This window comes from Heloderma suspectum, chromosome 4, assembly GCF_057233095.1.
Source record: "Heloderma suspectum isolate Gila_16-S chromosome 4, 16-S_ref, whole genome shotgun sequence".
NCBI classification, from domain to species: domain Eukaryota; kingdom Metazoa; phylum Chordata; class Lepidosauria; order Squamata; family Helodermatidae; genus Heloderma; species Heloderma suspectum.
The window spans coordinates 222,554,978-222,578,747 of NC_139461.1; the positions used below are offsets into that span (position 1 = coordinate 222,554,978).

The 23,770-nt window shown below is 42.3% G+C and overlaps 1 protein-coding gene across 8 annotated transcripts in view; it reads left to right on the plus strand.

Moving 5' to 3' along the window:
• Positions 1–23,770, plus strand: part of DAB1 (DAB adaptor protein 1) — a 911,155-nt gene that overhangs the window by 225,481 nt on the left and 661,904 nt on the right. The window contains exon 3 of one of the 8 annotated variants that reach the window (XR_014790531.1): positions 1,293–1,745. The exons of the other annotated variants lie outside the window; for them this stretch is intronic. The gene's annotated coding sequence lies outside the window, so the exon portion shown is untranslated. Of the gene's footprint in view, positions 1–1,292; positions 1,746–23,770 lie in introns of those variants that run through there. 8 annotated transcript variants of the gene reach the window in all.

Below are 23,770 nucleotides of genomic sequence, written 5' to 3' on the forward strand. Positions count from 1 at the left end.
TTGACCCATTTACTCTATCTTATACCCTGTGCTGAATTAATGGTATTTAATTTGTGCTACATTTGGGGAAATAGAAGGAGCCATTCCTCATTATGGGTTTGATCAATTTTTTCACTTTGTGGGAAATCAGGTTACTGAACTCTGAAGTCTTCAAGTAAAATGATAAGAAAGGTGCAAAGTACTTCATGAAATAAGACTTTAAGAAAATTGAGAGTTTGGCAAAGCATTTAATTAGGATGTGTAAATCTCCTATGTGTAAATATGTGATGGCTGCTCTAGGTGTCACAAATTCTTTCTGCTATTTAGCCTGCAGCTTAGACTATAACATTTATTAACTTTATGACAGAGGCCTGTACAGCATTAGCCCAGTGGGCTAACCGTAGATCCTTTCCTGTGTATTTCGTGACCCATGGGAGAATTCCAAATGTTCACTGTTTGTGGCCCTTTGGGGGAATATCTAAAGTCTGCTCAAGTTAATTAAAATTGGAGCAGGGATGGGAAAGTGCTGACATTACTACTTCTGCATTGTTCCCTGGATTTGGAGGCACATGGTGGGGTTGGCACCGGGTTTTCCAACCTGTTGTGGCCAGCCAACCAGACTCCCACCACATGACACACATCAAACTGACTCAGAAATAGGCTAAACCATGCCCCCCCACCCCAAAGAGGAAAAAGCCTAGCTATTTCCCTCATTCCTACTCCTGTGAAACCCCCTCTCCTCTCCCACTCATCTCCCTGATTCATGTGATTCCACCACCACCACCACCCCACTCAGATACACTCAGACACTCATCACATATCTCCTTTTCAGAAAGAAGAGTAGCACAAATTGGGTGTGGAGTGACTGCATCACACATTATTTTAGGTCAGGCATGGGGGACCAATGACCCTATGACCCTCAGACTAGATATGGCCCCTAGCGGTTCCCTATCTGACCTGCTAGCTTCTTCCCTAGACTAATCCCCTCTCCAACTGAGAGGAGGAACTCTCATCTCTGATCAGCAGCTGATTGGAAAGAAGACCATTTCCCTGATGGGGACAGGGCCTGGGGAGGAAGCTGTGGAGTGAATCAGTCCTGCTTACTTCTGAGACTTGTCCTGCTTACTTCTGAATAGACATGCAGAGGCTTGGTATCTGGGAAGCTGTCTGAAAGTGCTGCCGAGTGATTCAGTCCTGCACTCCTGCTTACTAGAATAATTAAAATAGAACAGAATTAAAATAGAATTAAAATAGAATAGAATTAAAATAGGTAAGAATCACATTTTGGGTTTTGCCTTTGTCCATGCCGACAGATGGAATGTGCCCCCTGAGACCTTTCCCAGATTGGAATTTGGTCCTTGGACTGAAACAGTTTTCCCAGCCCAGTTTTGGATCCAGTTCAGGTGGAGATGAGAAAGGTGTACACCCTGCTTCACCTCACAAATCTCCCAAGCATGTGCTCTACTACCACTGAGTACCACCAGCCTCCTGATGATGTCATTTTAATCAAGGTGAAGATGGTTTTATTTTCTTAAGCTTTTATAACCTTGTACGCCTCATTTGCTGTGTTTATTTACTGAGTTTTATCTGCTGCTTTTTGTTGTACGCCTCATTTGCTGTGTTTATTTACTGAGTTTTATCTGCTGCTTTTTGTTGTTTTGTGGCTTGTCATGCCAACTGTATTGTTTTATTTCATTTTTTTTTATTGTGAACCACCCAAAAGGCATTTGTATGCTGAAGGTACAGGATAAAAATTCAGTCACACTGTCTGTCAATTCTTTCTTGAGAGACTGAACTACCAGCACCTGGGGATGTGTGCTAGCCAATTGAGAGGAAATAGTTTGGGTACAAATTGGGCATGGCAGAATCCTGGGAGCTTTCTCTTGCCTTAGTCCCTGTATAAAGCACTTTGCCCCGATCTTGGGGGTGGGGGGGTTAGCGGTTGTTTTTGCAGTAGTTTCTGCTGATAAATGGCAGAAACATCATGTTCTCTTTATCAGCAGATATGAGGATTAAGGGATTATGATCACATGAAACAATCTTGCACATCCTTGCCACTTAAGGCTTGCCAAATGGGCTTTATATAAATTCACTGTGCAGCTACTTTGGGGCCTCCTTTATGAAATAGTATGTTTCAGCTTTATAGGTAGTCCTTTCTTAATTTACTCCATCTAACAGAAATTGTTTTCAAAATCAACTGTATCTACATGCTCTTAATATCTGAACAGCACCCCGAAAACTCTTTCCAAATAAGCCATTTCAAGCCATTCAGATAATTGAATTACATTTTTCTCACCATGCCACAGGCTTGGACTTGTACACCTCTCTGTGGAGTTGATAACTGTAATATTTGATCTGTTTTGAAGGTAAAAAAAGAGGTTCTTTCTGTCAGGGTTTTCTTTGTCCTAGTAGATCTCCAGGCCAAGTATTCTGAGCTGTGTGTGTGTGTGTGTGTGTGTGTGTGTTGAACGCCCATATTTTTCCTTTTCCTTTCTCTCCCCCTACCTCCCTGTTTTCATCCTGGGATTGTTGCCAGCTGATTTTCTGTCCATATTCTCTGTCGGCTATACTAAACAATTGACTGCCTAAGGTGTACCCTGCTGGGAGATCTTTTATATGGGCTAAACTCATTTGATCATATTTAACTTGGATGTCAGCTATCCAGAATAAAGGCAGAACACATATACTGAATGACACTGAGAGCACAACTGTTGCTTTGTTGTCACAACACATTCACATTGCAAATGAGGGTACATCTGCTTAAAGCATTGTTCTTGACTGGATCTGGTTAAAGAATGGGGGAGATGCATAAACCCAATGCAGTCTGTTGACTTCTCCACAGCCATAAGCTTTGCTCTGTGTGGTATTGTCACCCAGATCAGCATTTCAAGAACTGATGCCTAACAGCGTTCCATGAAACCGAGTTGAAGAATTTCCAATGATGCTTTGAGAAATTCTCAAGTAAGCTTCTGACCTGGTTTGCACGTAATGAGAAGCTACCATGGGTGAATTTCCCTGCGGGGCTTCTCCTTGTGGTGGTGGCCACCATTTTGAATAGTCAAGCTGTGGTGGGGGCACGCCGTAACTTACATGCGGACCTGGCAAGGGTGGGTCGTAGGGGTGGTCAACAACCCATCCAGAATCCATGGGCTGTGGCTTATCAATCACCCCAGCAACCCACCCTCACTGGGTTTGGACATAATGACAAGCTATGGACATAATGACAAGCTGTAGCGCACCCCCGCTGAGGCACAAATATTCAAATGGCAGCTACTGCCACAATGAGAAAACCCATGGGAAATTCACCCATGGTGGCTTCTCATTACATGCGAACCGGACCATTGCTTCATGCATATCTATTTCCAAGGCAAGGCCAGGCAATCTATTCCCCAGTGTATGCCATTATTTGTGTGTGTGTGTGTGTGTGTGTGTGTGATATTCTTTGCATGTTTCTAATATACCTTCACAAACAGCAGATAATATCAAGCATTACTTGGATATTGATATTACAAGTAATATCAAGCATTACTTGGCTTTTTGAAAATGGATCCTCTCACTTCCAACAGGAAGAAAGGGTCTATTGAAAAACAGGACTGTATTTGGCTTCAGGAAGCAGAACTGGGGCAGGGATGACAGTACCCCACCCCATTCCCCCAGAGCTGCCTAAGCTAGCATGCCATCCTCAGGCTGTCCCATCAGCAGTGTTAAAATAAGATTCAACTGCTAGTCTAGACTGATTCTGTACATGGAATGAGGTGAGGTTCCTTCTTGTCTTTCAGCTCAGGCAGCAAAATTGATCAAGGTAATATATAAGATAATTGCATAGCAGTGAAGAGTTTACTTTCTGTAGATTATCATCGATAGGACCCCTGAGGCTTCTCAATATTTTGAGCTTTTCTTTTTTAGATTTTCTTTTTTTAAGTTTCATATTGAAGAAGCACTGACCACATAGTTAAGAGATATCAGCAATATTGCTCTTTCCCCAACCTCACAGTGGGTGCTTCCAGACAGGAGGCTCTTAGAACTATCAATCAAAGGGCATTGTTCAGCTATTCTGGCTTTTCTTCCTTAACGGATATTTTCTGGTAAAAAAAACCCCCCAAACATGTGAGAAGTGGTGGGAAAATACAGGAGGGCTATAAATGGAAAACATTGTCTGGATAGCCTGTAAAATTCCATGAATGAGGCAGTGACTTTGTTCACACATAACAACCCATGGTTTAAACAACCCATGGTTTGTCATTACGTTAAGTGCTGGGCAGTTTAGCCCCTAAACAACTCATCAGTCCAGGTTTGCACATCACACTGAACAACCTACAAACAAGCTGATCATAGGTTGTTGATTAAAAGCAGAAGTGGCTCTCTTCCACTCATCCCTGACAGCCCATGGTTTAAACAAACTGTGGGCTGTCATTGCATGCAAACTGCCCCATTGTGATGGTACAATAAATCCTTGTCTGGAAGCACCCTCAAACAGCTTAATCCTATCTATGTTCACTTAGAAATAAGTCCTACTGTGTTCAATAGGGCATAACAGGGACAGCATCAAGGGTAGACATGGTTGGACACTTGCTGAGGACCCATATCCCAGCAGGACCCTACTAGCAGGAGTGCTTTGCAGCCACTCCTCTTTCACCACTGCAACCTGCTTGTTCACTTGCCTCTCACTCTGGCCCAATCAATGGTGGTGGTGAGAAGAAGGAACAGTAGATGTCACTGTGTACTTTCTCACTGGCTCTCTGCCTAATAGGGATGTACGAAAGTCACTTACCTTTTCGCAGGGGTGCTTCACGGTGGGGGGGAGATGCTTCGCTTCTCCCCCCAAAGTTCAGGTGAGGGGGGGGAGCCGTCCCGCCTCGCCCGGCCAAAATTCAGGCCGGGGAGAAGCGCCCCGTCTCCCCGGCCGCAAAACAAAGTGTAAACCCCCCCCCCAAAAAAAACACCCCATGATACGCCGTAGTCTACGTAAATCTTTACGTAGACTACCGGGACCAAATAAGGAACGCAAATGGCGGCACCCATAGGCCGCCGCCATTTGCGTACGCGCTTTTTTTTTTTTCAAAGTCACCCGTGATAGGCTACGTAACGATTTACGTAGCCTATCATGGCTGACTTTGGAAATCTAGCCATGATAGGCTACGTTAATCGTTACGTAGCCTATCACGGCTTTTTTTTTTTACACTTTGTAATGGCGGCGGCAGCCGGTTGGAAGACCGGCTGCTGCCCCCGCCCCCGACAAAAGGCCGACGAACTGCCGCCGGGACCCGCCCTCGGGAGGGACATTTGCCAAAGGTAAGTCCCACCCAGGGCAGGGGGGTGGCGGAGAATTTCACCGCCGATTTCGGGGGGCCGAATATGTTGGCGCTCGATCCCCCGCAGATTCGGAGAGAAATTCTCCGCCATCCCTACTGCCTAATGCCTATCAAGCAAGTAGTACTAATGATGAGAAGGAAGATGAGGAGCAATAGAAGTTGGTGACAATGACAGCGAGAAGGAAGATTCACTGAGGGAGGGGGTCCATTGAGGGTGTCTTGCCTAGGGGATATCAAAAACCTGGAATCAGCACTGGGGCTTACTCCCAGGTAGATATGCATAGGAGAACATCCTAAAAGACTAAACAATTGACTGACACCAGACTCTTGCTAAATGTATAGCAAGCTACCCTGTCTGCCAAATCATTGTTATTATTCTATCTTGGTCCCAGATGTCACTTTTGTTCTAAAACCTGCTTTACCTTTATCACCAAGCATACTCATAGAATTTTCAAAGCCCTGAATGTGGGTATCTGTGCGAGTTGACTATTGCAGAATGCAAGGGATTCATCAGGGCAGTCACAAAGTCCACTTTAAAGTCCTTAATATTTTTTAAAAGGTTTGAAGCCGGTGTATTTGTCGTGTATATTTTGGAGACTAAAAATCTTTTTGCTGTCATAAAGGAATGCTAGGATGGTCTTGGGTGTAAGATCTGTAAAATGGTGGATTGCAAATAGACTTTGAAAATGAGGTGAAAATGTTTAGAAAGAGAGCTTCGGCTATTGGGCGGTATAGAAATTAAATAAATAAATAAATAAATAAATAATAGAAAACCTTTTGAACAGAGACATGATGATACTAGTTACAAGAGAGGTGCATCGAAAGTTTCCTAAGGAGTAAAGATGTCATGGGATATATATAAAGACCAAGGAAGAACATTCAAGGTATATATATTAGACTTATTTAAAAACCCACACACAATAATGTCTGCATAGCTTTTTATTCCTTCAGTTTTGTTTTTTAAATGTGTTCTTGTGTTTTTAGGTCTTTACATTGCTGCTGGTTTTTACTCTAGCTTGATGATGTTATAAACATTTAATGCGTTTATATTATGTTTTATCATGTTGTATTCTATGTTTTCAATTTTTGTGCCCCCGCCCCCCAGCTTTGGCTCTTGGGCAGTATGGAAATACGATAAATAAATAACTAAATACAGCTTTTTAAAATGAGATAAAAGCTTTCTCATTTGAGCCTACTTACTAAGAGGTAAGCCCCATTGAACACAGTGGGACTTACTTTTGAATAAGCAGGTATATGGGATGGATTGTGCTGAAAGTCCTTTATCATTTGAGCCCTACATTTTACTCTTACCACATGCTACTATTACAAGCAATGGGCTTTCACTGTGTCTAATGGGTTCTGCTAGCTGCTGCCCCACTTCCCTAGGTTTTAATCCATTGATATGTTTGATTGTGAGAAGTGTTCCAATTGAAGCAATTAAACAGCATGCAGAATGATGAAATATGTGATGGAACACAATCTCCATGAAGCACACACACACACACACAGTCTTCTCATTTAAATCTAAATTAAACAGCCTCTGATAACATTTTTTTAGCATCATCTTGTTCTAGTTATTCAGCCTCTAATTAACAGAGTGCCACCAGCTATCCCCTGACTGTCAGCAAAATCACCTCAGGAAGGCTCGCTGTGCTTTGGTTAGCACTTTGGGGGTTTTCCTCTCTGGATATGTGCAGTCACAATGCATATTTCCTGTTTTATTTTTAAAGCAAAGCTAACCTTTTGGACAGGTTTTATGCACACACACTGAAGACATCTTGTCGCTATATGCATTTTCCCTGTATTAATTGCCTATTAATATAGCATTGCCTACTAATAGTATTGCTAATATGGGTAATGCCTATAATAACATATATTTCTATTCCATTGGTGTATAAAATAGTAGTGATTGGATATTCTGGACAGAATTCAAATGCTTTATGAAGAATGTGCTTCATAAATGCCTTTTATGCTAAATACAATAGTATGCTATTTTCTGCAACAGTATCCTTCTCTAGGCTGCAGCCTGATTGGTTAGCAACCCTAGTGAGGAGTGAGCAGGAATGTAGACTCTTAAGTGAAACATTCCTGTTCTTGAACGTTATTATAATAGGATCCATTTCACATTTTGCTTCCATTTTTCTGCCGATCATCGAGAGAAGAGCTACTTCCTTTCTGGTAATAGATCAGAGAACTGTGCAATGTCTAGGGATGTAAGAAAAATCTACAGTAGAATCTGCAGTGGAATTTTCCTGCATCACACATATTCTATGGATGTGTGGACCTTTAGGAAAAAAAAAAACTTTCTGAAATTTTACATAAATTTAGCTGTAGAAAAATACATAACGTTTTTAAAAAAACACCTGAAAATGTATTTCCCCCAAAGGTTAAATCATGAAAATGTGCATGGGGGGGGGGATTTACACATTGGAGGGGGAAATTTACACATTTTTGCAAGTGCAAATTTGTACAAATGTGAATTTGCAAAAATTTGGGAAATGGGAAAAAATCTGATTCTGTCAATAAGAGAACGGTGGAACAAAAGGCACCTGACAATCCATGAAACGCAGACAGAATGGATTTTACAAAATCTGTACATCCCTAGCAATGTCTTTATATGGATTCACCAAACGCTGCTCTTCTTGTGCGGAAAAGGCTGGGATTATATTTATCTACATAAGGTGTGTGTGAAATGCACAAGATTAAGGCATGCCATCATGGATAACCCACAAATGAAGCCTGAAATTCATGGTGTGCAAGGGTGAAACTACATGTTACTTTAAAGACCAAGCAAGCAATTTACATCTTTTATTACTCAAGGTAAGCACAGGGGACCTGAACTAGATCAAGACGATACTGTGGGAGGTAGGGGCCTCTAACCCTTTGTGCCACTTATTGGGATTAGTGTCCTTGCACTAATAGATAGATAGATCACTTTGGGGCAATGTAGACTGTAGATGCTGGGCCACTGATTGGATCAGGACCACAGCAAGGGCAAAGAGTTAAATTCATTCTTTTACTTATTTATTTTATTAATCGCCCATCTGGCTGGTCACCCAGCCACTTTGAGTAATGTACAATAATAAAAACAGTATAAAACAATAAAATTCTACATTAAAAACATCACATTTCTAAAAATACCCTAACCCACCCCAAATGCCTGCCTGAACAACCACATTTTTAATGCATGGCAGAAGCTCATTAAAGAGAGGGCATGGCAGAGTTCCCTAGGGAGGGAGTTCCACAGAGTGGGGGCCACCACAGAGAAGGCCCTCTCCCTCATCCTCACCAGCCTAGTTGTCCTGGCTGATAGGACAGAGAGAAGGCCATCCAAGGCTGATCTTGCCCTTACTTTTGTGAGGAAAGGTAGTATATAACTAAAATAAATACCATGCACACACACTAGGGTCCCGATCCAGATTGGTTCCCCTACACTTACTTTTGAATAATAATAATAAAAAAGGTACCTTGTAGCTTGACCCTTAGTTTTCAATTCTTTCTACTCAGGTTCTTCAACATTGAGAGGAAATGCCCTTTGATTTTCTGGTACCATTAGTCAAAGCCTATTCCATTTAAAGAAGCTGGAGTCAACATGTAATATACAAGTTGCTGGTAATTCCCAACATATTTGGGAATTATTTTCATGAGGGTATAATATCCTGCATTTCTTATTTAAAAAAAAGTGTAGTTTTAAATAAATGCTTTAGAATCATTACATTATTTTTAAAAAATCACATTAATAATTCACTGATGAAAGAATGCCATTTCTAAAATGTTGAGTTTTATAAGCTAAGTAGATACCAGACTGGTAGATACTATTTGACATGCAGTTTGACTGATGGCAATGTCTATGGGGCACCTGGGCCCAAATATATAGAGAACTGTGCACAGAAGCAACTTTTTAAGACTTTGGCTTTCCACATCAAATCATTCCTCCTCTTCTTCCTTTACAAACAAAGGTTTATGAAGGCTAAATTTTCAAAGGAAAAAAATGTTTCCACAAAATGATGGCAATTATGCAGTTAATTAGGCATGCAATTGCAGTGGCTTTAAAATTTCCAACAGGTGGAGCTTAATAACAAAGAAACTCAGGTGCATCTAAATCAAAAGGCAGAAACAATTGGGTGGACCTGGAGGCATGTGCATTCATTTAAGTATGCAGTTGCAGATGCACTATAATTAGTTGCCTAATTGTGTGCCCAGACTAAATGGATGCAAGTAGTATGCATATATAATTAATTGTAACTTATTGGTAAGTCCTCTTTCTACAATTCATTCCTTTCTATTAAAAAAGGTATGTAGGAAAGATTAGAACTGACTATGTCAGCATTAATGTCAATAAGTGTCACCAATTTCCATAATATATGAACAGAACTGTGATTGTCCATAAGGGACAATCACAGTTCTAAAGATAGGAAAGTATGATTGCCCACAGCTCAGTATTACATGTTAAGCAATACCAACACATGCCCAGTGGTTTATATGTCAAGAGGTAAACAAGTAGCATTGGGTCACACACAGATAAAATGTTTAGGCCACATGTTTTATTGCTGGTGCTTGTTGTTTCTTATGAGGTTTTGCCATTTTATTACTGTACTATTTTTATTATATGGGGTTTTATTCTTGTACACCACCTTGGAAGGAAGGGCTCTTGCCCTGAAAGGATGCCTAGAAATAATTCCAAATAAAATAAAATAAAATACATCTGTTGTCATCTCTTGGAAAATGGGAAACCAAACCTAGGCTGCCTTTACACTAAAGAAAACCCCCACAATCCTCCTGTTCTGGAACCTTTCCACATTTATCGCAGGCTCCCAAACAGCATGATTGCTGAGAGGGGAAGCTTTTAATTTTCAAGGTTCCATAGAAGTCAATAAAACATGGCCATCCAGTGGCTGTTTTAATCACGTAACATTCCAAGTTTTAAAAGATTGCTCATTAGTTCTGGATCGTTTTGAGTCAGAATAACCAGGAAATACCTTTGGATGTGCCCTGGAGGTTAACGACATCATGAAAAGGACCCGCGGACTTCAGTGAGTGAGCAATCTCAAAAGCAGGATAAAAGCTCCGTGTGAAGGACCCCCCTACTGGTTAACTAGCACTGTGCTTAAGACCTAAAAAGCTGCTGGAAGAGTTGGCAGTGCAGAGACAGTTGAATCACTCCCTTGAACTTGTATAAGGCAGCACCTTAGGTACAATGCATTTGTAAACATCATGAGCTAAACAATAAATGGGGTGGGACACAGAAAAACTCTGCTGATACTTTCAGAAACATTAAATGGTTGCATTTCTTATTATGCCTCATTCTTCCTTCCTGTTGGAACTTTCTGCCAGTCCTTTCTTCCTGATTCTGAGAAGCTTTTTGAAGTATCCCTTAACTCCTTTAGAAGTGGTATATTAGCATCCTATTCCATTCTTGATTTTTAGGGTTTCCATTTCCTATTATGAAAATGCCTTGTTCTGGCATCAGGCTGTGAGAAGACAGAGAGAGAGCTAAGCTATGGTGCAGCTTATGATCATTCAGACTTTATTACTTATTCTATTTCTGGTTTTGCCCAGCACAGCAGAAATGTTGCACTTTCCCCCTTTTTCATTTTCTTATTGTTTTAAACCTTTGGTTTCCCTCATGACTTTCTTGATAGGCTCTGCTTACCTTCATCTTTTGATTGTCTCTCCCACCGCCATTCCTTGACATGCACAAATTCTCTATTCATTGTGGCATTCAGATCTCTCTTCATTTCCCTTCCTCCTTTTCACAGTCTGTTCTCATCTCTTGCAAGCTGTCTGCCTTCTGCATCTTCCTACCTTCAGTGTAGATGGATAAAAGTATATCACACAATCAAATGAGGTTGAAATTTTTTTTTTTTTTTGCTTAGTCTGACAGATATTTGCTGGTGCTTGAAAGTGCACCCAATAATAAAATAAAACAGTTTGATCACTCTCCCATAAATACATTTCTAGTCTATGAATCTTTAATAGGGTTGCAAACCTGCATGGTAATTTTTCGGATTATTGGCAAAATGCATTGATTGATGTTTTCAAGATACAAAGAACTACATATCTTTGTATCCAAAATACAGCATTAGAAATAAGAGTGCAATAAATATTTCAGACTGCCATCTTGTCAATCACTCAAGATCATCTCCCCAACCTGGTATGCAACACTTTTTAAGTGATTCCAATTAAATTCTTGGAATTTAAACTTGCTAAATTACATTTGCCCTAAATGTTCTGCATGAACACTTTGGGATCTATACAGGTGGGCAGGACAGCCGTGGGTGGGGCCAGGACACACCCACCCAAATTCACAAAGACAGCCATTAATTCATATTCTTTCTTGTGCACGCGTGCGCGCACACACAGTAAAACAGACACACAGCCTCTTTATCAAGGGAAATTCTTGATTTCATCCCAAACTTCCAAATGATTGCGCAGAACTTCTTCCTTCCAACTGACTCAAGGTAGACTCAAATTCTTCTTTGAATGAATTAGAAGCAAGAATTTCTAAGCAATAATTTGGACATTTTGGATGAAATCAAGAATTGTTCTTGATAAAGATATATTTTTGAAACACAGCTACACAAAACACTGGTGCAGCTAACTGTTTTGTCTTATTTTTTGTGTTTGCAGCTGTTTTTCTAATCCCCTTTGTTGCTGTTGTAGACACACAGCCTCTTTCCCCAGCAATTGGGATCATTGGGAGGATGAGGTACAAGCATCCCCTCACCCTCCACCTGTGGTCCTGGTCAAATCACTGTTTTCCCACTGCTAATAGCAGTGCTGGGATAGCCATCTCTTCCTTACTGCCCAGCAGATGGCTGATCAGCTTGGCAGTGGGGAAAAGTGAATGGGGCTCTGCAGGCTGCATGGAGAGCAGCTGATGCCTGACTGCTACGTGTGGCTCACAGTTAGTTCATTGCTCACTCGTGATCGAAATTACTCAAATGTAAAGACATTACTACAGATAATGCCCAATATTTGTGCCCATTGATCTCACCTTCTGCATTTCCCATGATTTAGATATAATGTCAAATACGTAGAGGTAGTTGTGTGCTCCAGGTGGTTAGGACTTTATTCCTTTACTGTGCTATATTTTGGGGAGTGGTATTTGGTGGTAGAAAAGGGGGAAAGGGTTCATTTTACGTGTTGCTGATGGTAAAAAAGAAGTGTAGGGTTCCCATCCTATATGATTGTCAGTTGTCTTGCCTGAATGTAGAAGAGGATGCCAATGTGTAGTCACATATGTGCCCTTTCATTCATTAATTTCCCAGCATGTGATCAGTACCTTACTAAAAATAGGAAAAATAATAATATAAAATCAACCAAAACTTAATTTAAAAAATAAATGAATAACTAGAAAATGTATTGGACAATCAGCTCTAGGGGAAAAAAGTCCCTCATGCCCAATAGAAAATGAAGGTTTTATGGCCCAGGCTGAAAAGCAAGGATGGATTCCTCAGTTCCAAAGAGAGGTCCTTCCACACAGCCTAGATTTGTTGCAGCAGGGCAGGAATGATAGTGGCAGTGAAGTCATCACTCACCTTCATTTGAAATATACTTAGACAAGGTTATGGAAATCCATGGTTGGATCTCCCATTGCTTTAAATGCTAGCAAATCACAGCCGCAGCAGCCTACAACGGTAAAAACAATTAAATAAATATATAACCAAGTGCAACAAAATTTAAAAGATATTAGCTCTGCTTAATATTAGGAGCAAAGATACTAGGTCTCAAGTCTATTTGGAAATGTTCTCTATTCTGGAAATGCTCTCCCCTCCCTTTATTTCCTAGTGTTTGGAGACTTGCTGTAGTTACTCTGCAGTAATGAGGCATGCACTCTTCTCTAGGGTTGTGTGTTTGGTTTGCATAGGGTTGTGTGTTTGGTTTCTCTAGGGTTTGTGTGTTTGGTTGTGTGTTTGGTTTAATAAGCACCAATTCCAAACCAATATGGAAACTGAAACCCGTTGATTTGGGTTAAAAAAAAATCCATTGATTTTTTGCAGTTCTCCAAATGTTGTGATGCAGTTCTCCTATCAAAAAAAGTGTGCAAACCTGTGTACATTAGGGGAAACTGCATGCTGAATGCATACATTAGGGAAAATAGCACTCCAAAGGCATATACTACGGGGAGGTCCTTGCAAAAAAATGTGTATGTTAGGAGAAATTGCATAAAATGTGTACACGTTTTCATGCACACAAAATTGTGTACAAATTTTCACGCAAACATTAAAAAAAAAACTTTCTCAAACTGTTGTGGAAACAGGATGAAACTAACCTATGCTTGAAAAAAATGCAAATGTTACTGAAAGAGAAACAGACAGATTTGTCCTTCCCTGCTCAGGGATACTTTCATTTACTTCATAACTGCCTTGTGACTGTTTTTGGCCAAAATGCAGTGTAGAAATCCTTAAATAGCTCAGTATGTTCTAAGGGCTCCTTCACATGGAGCTTTTATCCTGCTATTGAGATTGCTCACTCACGGACATTTGTGGGCCCTTTAGATAATGTCATAAACCTCCAGGGTGTCTCCTGCACTAAAGGACCTTTACTCCATTTTTAAATAGATTGGAGATAATGAGATTACTCTGTTGGTGTTCTGCTTGAGTTCCCTCCATGAAAAAGGAAAAACCGCAAGAAGGAGAGATAGATCAATGAAACATATGGAAGAGTCAGTTAAGTGGGAGAAGGAGGGGGAAAGGGGAGGGAGGAAAGGAAGCGCATGTAAAGTGAGTCCATTGTAATCCTGCATTTAAAACGGAAGCAGAAAGCCCCATTTTAAATGAGGGATTTTAGGCTGGTGCAGAGGTGCTCTGTTTGTTTGTTTGTTTGTTTAATTTATTAATCGCCCATCTGGCTGGTCACCTAGCCACTCTGGGCGATGTACAACAACAAAACAGTTATAACAATAAAATTCTACATTAAAAACATCATAAAAAATACCCTAACCCACCCTAAATGCCTGCCTGAACAACCATGTTTTTAATGCATGGTGGAAGCTCATTAAAGAGAGGGCATGGCAGAGTTCCCTAGGGAGGGAGTTCCACAGAGTGGGGGCCACCACAGAGAAGGCCCTTTCCCTCGTCCTCACCAGCCTAGCTGTCCTGGGTGATGGGACAGAGAGAAGATGCTCTTGTTAAGCAGCCTGTCTGGTGTTGCTGGAGGTGCTCCTTAAGAAAGGCTGGGCCAGAACCACATAGGGTTTTAAAGGTCAAAACCAACACCTTGAATTTGGCCCGGAAAACAACTGGTAACCAGTGCAACTCATTCAGCACTGGAGTGATGTGATCTCGCCAGCAGCTGCCTGTAATCAGGCGAGCCGCTGCATTCTGTTCCAGCTGAAGCTTCCTAACTGTCTTCAAGGGTAACCCCACATAGAGCGCTTTACAGTAGTCTAAACGAGAGGAGACCAGGGCATGTACTACTGATGGGAGCAGATGGTCGGGAAGGTAGGGGCGCAGCTGCTGTATCAGATGGAGTTGGTACAGCGCTGTCCGGCTCACAGCTGACACCTGAGCCTCCATGGACAGCTGGGAGTCTAAAATGACCCCCAGGCTGCAGACTTGGTCTTTCAAGGGTAGCTGTACCCCATTCAACACCAGGTCAACATCCCCCAACCTCCTCTTGTCTCGCACCAAAAGTACCTCAGTCTTGCCAGGGCTCAGCTTCAGCTTATTCCTCCCCATCCAGCCACTCACCGTCTCCAGACATTTGGACAAGCCAACCTTGGTGAAGATTTGAACGAGAGGTAGAGCTGCATGTCATCCGCATATTGATGACACCGCACCCCAAACCTCCTGATGATAGCACCCAGCGGCTTCACATAGCATCGGGGAGAGGATGAAACCCTGTGGCACCCCACAAGTGAGTGGCCATGGGTCTGAAACCTCCTCTCCCAGTGCTACCCTCTGGTACCTGCCGTAGAGGAAGGACCGGAACCACCACAATATGGTGTCTTCAATGCCCAACCCCTCCAGGCGGTCCAGGAGGATACTGTGGTCAACGGTATCAAAAGCTGCTGAGAGGTCGAGGAGAACAAGGAAGGAGCATTCGCCCCTTTCCAGAGCCCTTCTCATTTCATCCACCAAGGTGACCAAGGCCATTTCTGTCCCATGCCCAGGCCTGAAGCCCAACTGAAATGGATCTAGATAATCAGCTTCTTCTAAGTGTGCCCTCAAGTGCATCGCCACCACCCGCTCAATCACCTTGCCCCAAAATCGCAGATCTGAGACTGGGCAAAAGTTGTTCAGAATTTGGGGATCCAAGGAGGGCTTTTTTAAGAGTGGTCTTATCACTGCCTCCTTGAAGGCTGATGGCATCACTCCCTCCTCAAGGGATGCATTCACCACCGCCCTGATCCCCTCACCCAATCTCTCTCTGTAGCCCATAATGAGCCAAGATGGGCAAGGATCAAGTAAGCAGGTGGTTCGCAGATGAAAGTCTGAGCCCTGTTCAGGGGGAGAGGGCATTTCGGAGCCACCCAATCTAATGCCCCAATTATTGCAGCATTCCACCCACCCACCAGGGTCTCGACCGAGTGGCCGTTGACGTGCTCCAGAGAATCCCCAAGCACGTTCAGGAATCCATTTGGATCCATAAGACGCCTGGGGCGGACCATTTTAATGGGTCCTCCACCTCTGCAGAGGGGTTGTGGAACCGAGAAGTCCAACGTCACTAGATAGTGATCTGACCATGACAAAGGGGTGATGGATATACCCCCGACTTCCAGATCACTCCCCTCTTCTCCAGAAACAAACACAAGGTCTAGTGCATGACCAGCTACATGGGTGGGCCCAGTTAGAATAGGGTGCAGCTCCCAGGAAGCCATGGTCTCCATAAAGTCCTGAGGTGCCCCCGTGAGGACGGCCTCTGAATGTACATTGAAGTCCCCCAACACATAAGTTAGGGTACTGTGCACGCACATCAGAGACCACCTTGGCCAGGGAGTCAGTCGTGCAGCGGGGTGGATGGTACACAAGCAGAATCCGCAGACTGCCCCTTGGGCCCAACCTCCAGTACATGCACTCAGCAAACTTGGTCTCCCGGAGAGGGGGTCTGGTGAAAACTCTAAGAGTAAGACCTGGCATTGAATCAGTGCTGGGACTGAACATCAGTGAACCTTGGCACATAGCCCTGCATTTCAGCTCTTATGAAATTACTAGTGCAGTGTATAGTGAAGTTAAAGAAGTGATACATTAAAGCAGGAGTGAAAAACCCTGAATTGCTCCTGGGTTGCATGCCAGTAGTGGGTGGAGCCACAACTCAAAGTGGGCAGAGCCACCATTCAAACTGGGTGGAGCCACTGCTTGCATGTATCCCTCATATTTGCACACACATCCCATTCCTTCTCACACACACACCCTTCCCAGCATCCCTCCTCAGCTGATCCATGCAGATCAGCTGGGAGGAGTATTTTTCCTGCCAGTAAGCAGATAACCCCGCTCCCTTGTCCAGCCATGAGCGAGAGAGAGCCTCAAGGCACAGCCACATGGGGTCTTTTACATATCTTGATGTACCCAATCTCCATAAGTTAGAGAGTCCTCATGCATAAGTGCATGGATCCTTAGCATGTCCCTAGGGAAGACACATAAGAAAAGTCATGTTGGATCAGACAAAGGGTCGCCACAGGGAGGAGCTGTGGACTGTGGCTCAGTGGCAGAGCACAAACTTTGCATGCGGAAGGTCGCAGGTGTAATTCCTGGCATCCCCAGGTAGGGCTGGAAAAAATCCTGCCAGTCTGTATCAACAATGGACCGATGATCCATTGGGCTAGATGGGCTGATGATCTGACTCGGTACAAGTCAGCTACCTATGTTCCTAGTCCAGTGACCAACCAGCTGCCTGTGGGAAACCCACAAGTAGAAGATGGCAATAGCTGAGAAGCTGAGACCATATATGAGTGGTGCAAGATGGGACAGACCACAGACTTAGAAAGCTTCCATGCCAGATTGTATCCTAAACTCTGTTTCCTGCACTTCCTGTTTTGTGCTTAGATACAGATCAACACACTGAAGCAGTTCCCATGTGAACATGAGTGGGGATTAGAAAAGCTAACATACAAAGTCAAGTAATCCAAAGGAATTCAGTTGCATTGTTTCAGATCTTGTTTCCTTTGTACACCGAAGCAATACTTCCCGCCACTCACTCACTCTCCTTAACCTTCAGCTTTCCACCAGCTGTGCTGCCTAAGATTATACAGAATGACAATTTTTATAGAGAGTTAAGTAAACAATTTGTCACTACTGAAATGCAAAAGTTGGTTATTGCAAGTCACATAATTGTTTCAGAACACAGGATGAGTGACTGAGATGAAATGGACCTAGCTAATTGTAGATTTGACGACAATAAAAAAACATTTGTTATATTGAAATATGATTTACTGAGCAAAGTGGCTTAATGAGGCATTGACAAAAGTTTAAACACTCAAATTAATAACTAACCTATTTTACTTCAAAAGCAGCCACTTTCCCCCCCTTCAAGATCATTTTCAGTAAGTAGGTCATTAAAATCCTAATGCCAACTATGAGGTTCACATACTCAAATGAAGCAGAACTGTGCATAATTTGTGTAGTAGTTAAGTCTTCACACAGTAGGTTTTGAAAATGAGAAGTTATGCTGAAATCACCATTGTATACTAGTCCTAACTAAGTGGTATGAAAAACAAATAGCATCCATTAATTTGCAAGAATTTCATGTGGTCTTCTTTTAGCGTCTACTATGAAAGAAATATCAGGGAGAGGAACATCATATGGTTCTGTTTTTTAAAACCCAACAACTTTCCATTAGAAATCTTGTTTCTGAAGCAGCAGGTAATTACAAAGGGATAGACGACATATACATAAAGAATATCCCTTCCTTTTGCCGTGTTGCTCTAAGGGTCAAGTTTTTTTCCAGTATGAAGCCCATTACTGGCAATGGATGTGCCTGAGACTGTTCGGGTGATTAATGACTCTCCTTATGGGTCTGTTACCAACAGAGAGTTCAATTCATCTCACTTCATGGGAGCACTACCTATGCCGTATTGTCTTCAGTGAGGATATGGTCTCTGGCAATTACAGTAGGTAAATTCTGTCTTTCAGGACATAAGTGGTAATTCTTTCATTAGCCTTCTTTTAAGAACTGAGTTGTGAAATGGCCCCAGCTGTGTGCTCTGGGAAATAAAGCGCTTCAATTTGATTTCTCTCAAGTAAGTGGCTTTACTCTGCAGGGAGTGGATTCAGAAGTTTGTTCCTCCTCCTGTGGGGTGGTAGAAATATGAACAAGAATAATTAGGCCCAGTTGCACAAAGGAAAATGGAGTGAGGGTGGAAGGTGACAACACAGATCTTGTAAGTAGGAAGTAACACTGGTAAGATTACAAAGCAGTCCTGTTCTTGCTTTTGTTTTATAAACAGTTTAAACTGACTGAAAATTATAAAGTTCTGGTTTCCGTCTAGAGGAATCTTTTAATTTTGCAAATATGTATACAGCAAAGTCAGTTGTCAGTTCTGGGGTCAGAAGCAAGGGTGGAACAAATATGCTTTAGCTAATCAGTTCTGATTTGATTTATAGCTGCTTTAAACCAAACATCTGGGTTCTGGAAGGTCAAATCTCTGCTTTGGCTGGCATTCATTTATAGCATCCCAGTAATACAAGTCTTGTCTAGCATGTATTTGACTGACGTTTCCTATTTCACTGTTCTTCCTTCGCCTTTTTTATTGTTGTGCGAACTAGATGCCCTGTGTACAGATCTGCTGTACAACTGCTCTTAGTATATTCCTGTTCCCTCTCCATATCATACATAAATGTCAGGACCCAACCTCTTCATCCTGCTAAGGTTGGTCAGTAGTTGGGGTCAGTCCCATGACAGGAAACGTCTTCCAAATCTATGCCTAAGGCATTTGTCATGAATAGCATAGCCCAAAATAGGGACTGAAGTGCAAAATCCTAATGCTACTTGGTACCTCGTCCTTGGGGTACTACTCTCCCCGCTTCCATTTGAGCAGTAAATGGGGAAAGCTGCTGTCTGGACCCAGCTTAACAGAGTCAAAAGAAAGAAACCACCCTGCCAGTGAAGTGGAGACCTGGAGTGTAACAAGCTTTGCAAGAGCTGCTATTCCTTCCATATGATGAAGGCAGTGATGGATTGAGCTACCAGATGGAATGTGTCCTTTCTCTCTTGGCATACCGACTGTTTGTTTTGGAAGTCCAGGAGAATGACAGGTTTATAGTTGCCAGTGCACTGAATGTCAGAGATTGCATTTACAATTCAGCATACACTGTTTGCCATGGACTTTTGAAAAGGTTTTGAATAGTTGTGCAATTACCTTTCTTAGTACTAATCCAATTCTGAACTATTGATGCCTTCAATCAAACCACTTAAAAGAACTTGGATTTTTCCTTTATTTTTTGTAAATCGGCAGATTTTATGGTTCATGGTATCAAAAAGACAGTTTTACAGGTGATGCATAGTGATCATGTGATGCATAGGCAATGAAAGAAACCGCTCTGGAGGATTCCGGGGGGGAGGAATGGATTGCCTCCCCCCCCTCCCTCCCGCACGGATTCCCCACCGGAACAGACGGTGGGGAATCCGTACACCCCTATACCTGGATCATATTTGAACTTAATTGACTGGAGGCTGATTGAAGTATTGGAGGCAATACTGAAGCAACACTGAAGGCTAGAAACAGTGCTATAGTACTTTTATGAATGGGAAAGGCAGACTAGTTACTCTGATTGGAGAAAGCAACAGCTGCACAATTCTGAAGGCTAGGAACAGTGCTGTAGTGCTTTTATGAATTAGAAAGACAGGCTGGCTGGTGAAAGCAAAAACTGTGCAATTCTGAAACCTCACTGTAGCGCTTTCATGAGTGGGAAAGTCAGGCTAGTTACTCTGACTGGTGAAAGCAATTACTTTGCTATCCTGATTCCTTGAAAATGTGCAGCTATGGTATTCTGAATGGGAAACACATTCTGCAGACTGTGAGCCCCACTGCTAATGGGGAAAAAGAGTGAAGGGGAGGAAGGGGAGGCCCCACCCCACCCCTTGAGCACATCACTGCTAGGTCACAGCCACGTCACTGGGGCAAGTCCAGGATTTAATGAGGAGGGGCATACTGCAGTGGAACTGCCTGGGAGCTGCTTTAAGTAAAAAAATATGGACTAAAAGGATATTCCAAAATGTGGCTTTTCAAGAGGGAAGTGGCTGGGATTTGTTCTATACCAGCCTTCCCCACCCCTCTAGAAGTTGTGGTCTTCAACTCGAATCAGCCCCAGCCAGCACGGCCAATGGTCAGGAATCCTCGGACTTGTAGCCCAGGTTGCCACCAGATTGTAGAAGGCTGTTCCATCACTTAATCTCTATATCAAGTTGCATATTGTATTAGGGAATATGTTGGGCTGGTTGGAGAAGGGAAGATCCCAGAAATTCTGAAAATCACTCTTAGCAGGCTTGCTATGGCTAGTTTAATTGGATTCTGTCCCAATTGGGACCATTAGCAAAGGCCCCCATTTTGCATAGGTCAGTATTTAATCTGGTTATAACAGCTGACCAAAGTGGACACCCCCCTAGTAGAGACGTTTGTGTACATACTACTAATTACTGATAGGAGATTAACACAGTCTACTAAAATAGGTTAAGTGTGGTTTGAGATCTCTCACTGCCTTCTCCTAATGCAAGCTAATGTCTTTCTTCGCCGAGCATCATAGCGAATGTTTCTGTCAGTCAGCTTTAACTCTGTAGGGAGTTTGCAGTAGTTTTGAATAAGAAATAAAAGGGAAAAGTGGCTTACCTGATGATTTTAAAGGGGATTATAGATTTAGGTTGGAATAATCTGGTAGATTGGATTGCTAAAGAAAATCCAAAGGAATTCATTGGAGCAGAACAAATATTGAACTTGGTGTTCATCGTTCCACCAAACTGCTGAGGTTAGTTAGGATTATTTTCTGAACTTTGCAGGGGAAGGGGAAAAAAGCAGAAGTGAACTGAGCACAGCATTAAAATATATGAGTGTGCAAAGAGACTATCTGAATCTAAAAATGCCCTGCTGACATCTCTATGGCAAACAAAGTCTAGAGGTTTGATGTTTCCTTCCATGTAGCAAACTTCAGTCTTGAGGATATGTAGAGAGGCATTCTCAAAGCTTGCTTAAATTTAGGACAATGTTTTTTCAGATGTCCAATCAAAATGAGATATGTATCTTCTGGAAGCTATGCAAGACCTATTTGGGTAGGACATGCATTTTGTAGCTGAGCTGATTGTTAGCTGCAATCCAAAGGAGTTATATGGCTTGGGGTGAGAGCACCCCTATGATGAACATTGCCAAAGAAGCCCCACCTGCCTATGGTTAGGGATGTATGAGGAATTTGTGTTTCAGTTCATTTTTTTTTTACCAGAACTTAGCCAATTAGCCCCTCTCAAAACCAAATGCAGACGTGAACAGAATCAGCGGTCGATGTCCATATATTTCCAAGCTTGCAGTGCAATTTATGCAACAACAACAACAAAATGTGCATGAAAAATGTGTATAATTGAAAACATTCATGATTTAAGTAATGTAGAAAATGTGTACATTTCAAGTGAGCACAATTGTGTGTATATTTGAAATGCACACGAAAATGCACAGCAATTTTCATGCAAAAAGAACATTTGCAAGCTGATACGGACACAAGTTAGAACAAACTTTGAACTGGAAATTGGAGAACCTCCTTGATGAGCTCACATTTTGCTGAGCTGCACATCCCAACCCATGCTTCCCTTTCTGTGTATCCTATGGGTGATGACATTAGGGTTTTAGGGACTGGAGACAAATGACTGCCATAGGAGACTGATGTAGGTAATTCTGCCTTGGCTGAAGTATTTCCTGATGAATGATTTCCACCAGATCAGATGTGGGGTAACATCTCTTATTTATTGGGGAATGGGAAAAGAACACAGGTAGTTGACATATCTGACAAAAACAGAGTGGCAAACAAAATAACACTAAAGCATAATGATAATGTATTTCCTAATGGTCTCTTCTGCAGCTGTATACACTGATTTAATCTTTCCCAAGCACTCCTTTGTTTATGAGGCCTGTGGGTACAATTTTACGCCTCACTGAAGAGGTTGCTAATAGCTGCCATATTTGTGTTTAAGGACCTGCAAAGGTTTAAGTATTTTAAAGCAATGAGCCATAATAAACTAATAATATATTGAGAATAATAAATTGCTTTTTATCAAATAATTGGCTACAAAGCTAGTGGGCATCAGCTGACAAAAGTACCAATTAAAAATCTGTCATCTAAAGAAATACCCACCTGAGAACCCTAATAACTACATGGTATGCTTTCTCTGTATGCTCTAGATGCATAGCAGTGTGTATATGGCAGTGAGGATGATGAGGATGATGATGATAAATCTCACTTCTAAGGAGAATGTAGCCTTGCAGCAGCCTTTCCCAACTTGGTGCCCTTCAGATGTTTTGGACTACAACTCTCACCATTGTTGACCATTTACCATGCTGGCTGGGAATTATGTCCAAAATGTCTGGAGGGCATCAGATTGGGGAAAGCTGCCTTATAGTGATGCTGCCTCCATAGTGAAGTTATGCCTAAATATCTGAAGTACTCGAGTGATTGAGCAAGTGGGGTTGCAAATGTATTTGTTGTTGCTTATACCTTCCATTATCACAATCTCAAGTGGTGATTAAAATGTCAATTTGAAGGGCTTCCATTTCTTTCCTTTGTTTTCCTCTTCTTTTTCATATTTATTTCTGATATGGTGGCATCTCATTAAATTAGGCATCAGATGATTTAAACCAGATACAGCCCTGGGTGCTGCTGATGCAAGCATGGGGATGCTCCACTTAATAGGAGCCTGCCAACATGGTAAACTCTCATACGTTCCTGGCAGCAGGATGGATCCCCATTAACAGAGACCTGTGAACGGTGGTCTCCATACTTCAGTCTGAATTTGTGTGGGAATTGGCATGTGGGGTGAAGAAAGGCTCTCTTTTTATTCGAGGTCAACCAAACCAGTGCCTGCCTAATGCGTGGACGTGGCCAAGCTGCTCTTACACTCAGCAGCAGTGGCAGGGACTGACTCCCTCAGATTGCCTCTCCCTGTGAGGAGAGGCCAGCTCATGGAGCCATTAGAATAGGCAATGCAACGTACCCTGGTCCCACCAGACCTTCAGTGTGTCCAGCAGATGGATGTGTCAGGCTCTCTATTCATCACACTGGGTTTTTTTAAACTGTGCCAGTGTGGCATAGTGGCTAGAGTGTTGGGCTGGGAGCTGGAAGATCTGGGTTCTAGTCCCCACTCAGCTATGGAAGGTCACTGGGTGACTTTGGGCCAGTCACAGATTCTCAGCCCAACCTATCTCATGGAGTTGTTGGTGTGAGGATAAAATGGAGAGGAGAAAGATTACATATGCCGCCTTGAGTCCTTAGGAGGAAATAAGGTGGGATGTAAATGTAATAAACAAACAAACAATAAAGTGTGTTACCTGTCATTAGGGA